We start from the raw sequence: 5,784 nt of genomic DNA, 5'->3' as shown, positions 1-5,784 counted from the left end.
TGCGTGCGTGCGTGCGTGCTTGCGTGCGTGCGTGCGTGCGTGCGTGCGTGCGTGCAGTGCTGTGCGTGCGATATCAGCGTCATCAGCATCCCCTTCCTGACTGCCGATCTCTGATACCGATTCGTGATTGTCGGATGGCTTTACTATTCTCATATCCCTGCATCATCCTTCTACTGTGTAGCGTCCTCATTCCCGCAGGAATTCACACTGGCGTCAGCATCTTCAGCCTTTATAGAATTCTCATTGTATCCCCCGCGACGAAGTAAGGTGGGCATCGTACCAAAACCAGGTCACTGCGACCTTTATTTGACCTTTACCTTGACCTTGATCATATTCCCTTCCGCTCTGTAACTCGGCCCCTAATTGAAACCTGGCGTGACCAAACTTGGTACTACTTCAATATCTGGGGAGAACGTGTGTCGTCGTACCAAAACCAGGTCACTACGACCTTAATTTGACCTTTACCTTGACCTCGATCATATTTCCCTTCCGCTCTGTACTCGGCCCCTAATTGACCTAGCGTGACCAAACTTGGTCTACTTACCATTTTGGGGAGAAGGTGGGCAGCTACCAAAACCAGGTCACTACGACCTTAATTTGACCTTACATTGACCTTGATCATATTTCCCTTCCACTCTACAACTCGGCCCTAATTGGGACCTAGCGCTACAAACTGGTATACTTACACATCTTGGGGAGAATGGTGTGTCGCGTACCAAAACCAGGTCACTGGGCGGCTTTTATTTGACCTTGACCTTGACCTTGATCATATTTCTTTTCGCTCTATAACTCGGCCCCTAATTGACCTAGCGCGACCAACTTAGTATACTTAACATCTTGGGGAGAAGGTGCCGTTGCGTACCGAAACCAGGTCACTGCGACCTTTATTTGACATTAACCTTGACCTTCATCATATTTCCTTCCACTCCTATAACTCGCCCTATATGAACCTAGCGCGACCAAACTTCGATACTTACACATCTCTGGGGAGAACACGGGGGATACATGTAGTTGGCGACAACTGCCCTTTCTAGTTCTCCCAAACGTCTTCAAGCTGGCAACATCCTCATCATCCCTAGAATCCTTATCCCCAAAGCATCGTCAGCATCCTCATCCTGACCATCCCAATTTTCAGCATCCTCATTCTCACATTCCCAATCTTCAGCACTCTCATCCTCACCATCCCAATCTTCAGCATCCTCATCCTCGCCATCCCAATCTCCAGCATCCTCATCCTTGCCATCCCAATCTTTAGCATCCTCTTCCTCATCCTTCTAACTGTCTGTCTGTCTGTCTGTCTGTTTGTCTGTTTGTCTGTCTGTCTGTCTGTCTGTCTGTCTGTCTGTCTGTCTGTCTGTCTGTCTGTCTGGCTGTCTGTGTGTGTGTCTGTCTGTCTGTCTGTCTGTCTGTGTATCTGTCTGTCTGTCTGTCTGGCTGTCTATCTGTCTGTCTGTCTATCTATCTGTATATATAATATATATGCAATCTTTTGTCGGCTTCGTCTCATTACACGCACTGCCTCCTCGTACACACGCTGAAGCCATGTTTGGTCACCGCCGCAATATTCGTGATTGGCATCCGAGCGGTTACTTCGTGAAAAGTCGGAGATGAAAGGGCGCGAGCGCAGAAGCTGCGTGAAATCCTAAGCTGCGCGCGCGTGTTGGCCTGGCGTGACGTTCGTTCTCTGCGGTGAGACATGCGGCGTCTCTCTCTCTCTCTCTCTCTCTCTCTCCGCGCGCGCGCGCGCCTCTCTGTCCTCTCCTCTCTGTGTCTCTCTCTGGCCCCAGTGTGTGTGTGTCGCTGGTGTGTGTGTTGTGTGCTGTGTGGTGTGTGTGTGTTGTGTGTGTGTTGTGATGTGTGCAATTGGTGTGTTGTGTGTGTGTGTGTGTGTGCGCGCGCGTGCGTGCGTGCCTTTCGTGCGTGCGTGCGGTGCTGTCCTGCGTGCGTGTGTGCGATGTGCGGCTGTGCGTGTGAGCGCGTGGGGATTACCGCGCAAGGCAATAGCTACACGCTGATAAGCGTAGCAGACATTCGTCACGTATAAGTTGTGTGTTGGTGGGTATAGAGGCAGACTTCACCATTAACGTTGTTTAGAATGTCTGATATTAAACAAGATGGAATAAATTAGTCGAAATCATTAATTAGCCGCAGAACATTTTGTTGCGTTAATTTCAGCGCTGCGCCCATGTAATTAATGTTAACTCAACACGAGCCTAATTTTAATAACAGCGAAGCATTGTTTCGAAACTAATTGATGCAAACGCGAACAAGGCGCGCATGTACACCGGCATACAATAGCGAGAAGAGGGAGAGAGAACGAGAGCGACAGAGATAGAGAGATATAGAGGAGGAGTGGACGAGAGAGAAAGAGAGAGACAGAGTGTGTGTGTGTGTGAGAGAGAGGGGAGAGAGGAGTAGGGGTAGGATAGCAGGCGAGAGAAGTTAGTAACAGTAGCAACTCGGCGTAACAACTAACTCATCCGCTTCATACCGTCTCCGTGGCAACCATAATGCTACGGCAGCATCATTTGTCGCGCTGTAGCGGCAGCTAGCTGGTTACCCAGTGATCGCACGTGCGCATGCGGAAACACAGGAACAGCGCCTACGGAATCACAAACGAATAAACCCCGAGCAAGAACGCAGACAAAACAAAATTATTGTGTGCATGCAGGGAAAAAAATACACGGCCGGGCGCGGAGCGATTTGCGCCGAAATGCCAAAAAGGCCCCGAAAACATGATATCGGGGCGACCCCAAAAGCCAAAAGTCGCCCTGGCCCCACAATCGATTGTCGCAGGCAGTCCGCGCCTTGCGCTCTCGCTTCGCGCCTCACCGATCAGCGGCAGCCGGTTCCACGGGGGGGGGCGCGTAATAATTCATGTATGGTTGATCGTTCAAGTGTTTACAATTTAAGCATGCATTAGTGTTACTGTACTGTATTGCATTATATAAACGTGTGTGCCTGTGCGTGTGCTTGCCGTAGGTGCTCGCGCGCGATGCGTGGTGCGTGCGTGTGGCGCTGTGTGTGCCGGTGTGCTGCGGGCGTTGCTGTGGCGTGTGGTGCCTGTAGTGTGCCGGCGGGGTGTGCCAGCGGGCGGTGCTTGCGTGTGTGCCTCAGCGCGCGGTGACTGTGTGCGCGTGCACGTGGCGTGCCTGCGGCGCAAGCGCTTGCGCGTGTCGCCTGCGCCGTGCGTGCCTGCATGGCGCGGCGTCGGTGGTGCCTGCGGACGTGCCTACGTAAACCCGTAAGGACCAACGACCGTAGGGGATTATAGACGGTAATCCATGGAAATTTTGTTCTTTTTTCCCTCTGCGCCCTGAAGAATTTTTTGAAATCACACGATATATTTTTCCCGCCGGCACACTCGTGTGTCGCATCCCAATTGTAGCTTTTCGTCAATTCCCCGAAAGCAGTTTTTGCTCCCGTCGTTTCTCATCATAGTCCAGCATTGCCAACCCTCTACATTTTAGTACGTGATTAGTACACGCTTGAAAACATCGTGCCCCCCCCCGTAGCTTCAATCAATGCCGGCCCCTGCCAGCAGGCACGTACGCAGCACGTCGATAGTACACAGCCATACACACGTGTCCTCGAGGGCTATACATATATTTCAGCGGTAGATAATGGCAATTTCTCATTATCTATCCCCGATATATATATATATATATATATACACCTCAGAAATGTATGTCTATTTCAATGGGTATGATGCGGCGAGGGAGGTGTGAGCAGTTGCGAACGACTTTTACCTACTGTAGAGAACCCTAACCATGTATGAGGCGTAAAAAGCTACACGCTTTTATCACTTCGGCGTCGGTTTCTTTCGCTTTCTATCACGGGCAAGACGCGAAGGAAGAGAAATGTGGACACGAGTGCTCGTGGATTGTTGATTCCACGCTGCACCGAAAGTGGATGTTTTAAGTAAACGTTATTAGCTCCGACAGGTGGCACCTCTTGTATCGTTGCATTATGTTCGTGCGCAGAAACCCGCCTGTAATATTAGGCGGCTATAATCTTCTCGCACAACGTGGATATCTGATAGTTAGGAACCGGTTTTCTATGATCTGAATTAGCACTGTTTGGAACGGGATGTTAATACTTCCCGGATACTGGATACGGGATACGGGATGTAATACATAATCACGCCTGCGTCAATATTTGCGCTAATTGTGCGGCTAGCTATCGTTAAAAAGGCCATGTATGCTAGCGCTTTTCATGACCAGACGATGCTATCGGATCGAGCTACTAGTGTTACAGTGACTCATTATGATCGGCATCCGCCGTGAATTTGTGTCACAAACGTATAAATCGAATCGCCTTTGAATTCTTGTAGCCAATGTGCGAACTGAATTACCAGCGAATTCTTGTAATCAACTTTGAAACCGAATATTTATGTGTAGGTATTCATGTCGCTATTTCTGAAGTGAATTCTTGATGAATTCTTATAAGCAGCTAGGCACGTGAAGTGAATCCCCGTTGAAATTCCCGTCAGATTTATTGACTGATTCTTCAATGAATTTGTGTCTGGTATTTCCCACTTGAATTCCAATGAATTCCAATCCCCCAATGAATTGGTCAGCAACTAACAGAGTGTTGTTTCACGTGGCAATTAATGACAGGTTCAGACTTGGCTACTGGTGCTGATAGTGATAATAAATACGATGATAACGATGTTGATGATGAAGATGACGACAACGACGGTGACGATGATGACAATGACGATAATGATGATGATGGTGACGATAATGATGATGATGATGGGGATGGCGGTGGCTGCGGAAGCGGCAGCAGCGGCAGCAGCGGCAGCTGCGACGGTGGTGGCGGTGATAAGGAGATGGAGCGTGAAATTAATGATGTGCTGCTAACTTCTTGGCTTTGACACTTACGAACTAGTGAAGCGTTTGAGTGTAGATTTCTCACTTGGACGAGCGCAGAAAGTATCACAGACTCGTGCGTGAGCGCCCAGTCAGTATTATATCCGTTAGGACGCATGGACGCACGCACGCACGCACGCACGCACGCACGCACGCACACATGCACGAACACTCATACACACCGGTCGGTAATTACCGATTGTACATTCCGATTGTGCTGCTTGGCTGCGTAAACTAAACATTAAGTATTACAAATATATTTGCCCGCTCTCTTCCTCCGTGTATATATATATATAAGATTAATTTTCGTTGATCTTTTCATCAATGGCGCTTGAATGGTTATTTTGCATGCGCAATAGAGACACTGCTAGCGGGGATGGGAGAGAGAGGGGGTTGGGGAGAGATAATATGAGAGACAGGTGTAGAGAGAAAGGAAAAAACGGGGGTGGACAGTAGACAGAGAGAAAGAGAGGGGGAGAAGAAGAATAAATAGATAGACAGAAAGCGAGAAAGAAAAAGAGAGACAGAGAGCGAGACACACGCGCGCACTCTAGATATTGCAAGATAGAGGGGGACGCGAGAGAGAACGAGAGCTAGAGAGACGAGAGACGAGAGAGAGAGAGAGCGAGAGGTGGGAGGGGGAGAGATACAACGAGAGTAGGTGAGACAGAATGAATGTGAGTGTGTGTGTGAGAGAGAGGAGGAGAGAGAGAAAGAGGGAGTGAGAGGGAGAGAGAGAAAGAGGAGAGAGAGGGAGAGGGAGAGGGAGAAGGAGACAGCGAGAGAAGGTGAGACAGAATGAGTGTGTGTGTGTGAGAGAGACAGAGAGAGAGAGAGAGAGAGAGAGAGAGAGAGAGAGAGAGAGAGAGAGAGAAAGAGGGAGGGACGGAGAGGGAGACAGCGAGAGAAA

The sequence above is a fragment of the Priapulus caudatus genome, unplaced genomic scaffold, assembly GCF_000485595.1.
Source record: "Priapulus caudatus unplaced genomic scaffold, Priapulus_caudatus-5.0.1 Scaffold217, whole genome shotgun sequence".
Taxonomy (NCBI): domain Eukaryota; kingdom Metazoa; phylum Priapulida; class Priapulimorpha; order Priapulimorphida; family Priapulidae; genus Priapulus; species Priapulus caudatus.
The sequence above is the reverse complement of the archived record's forward strand: the minus strand, read 5'-3'. Positions refer to the sequence as shown.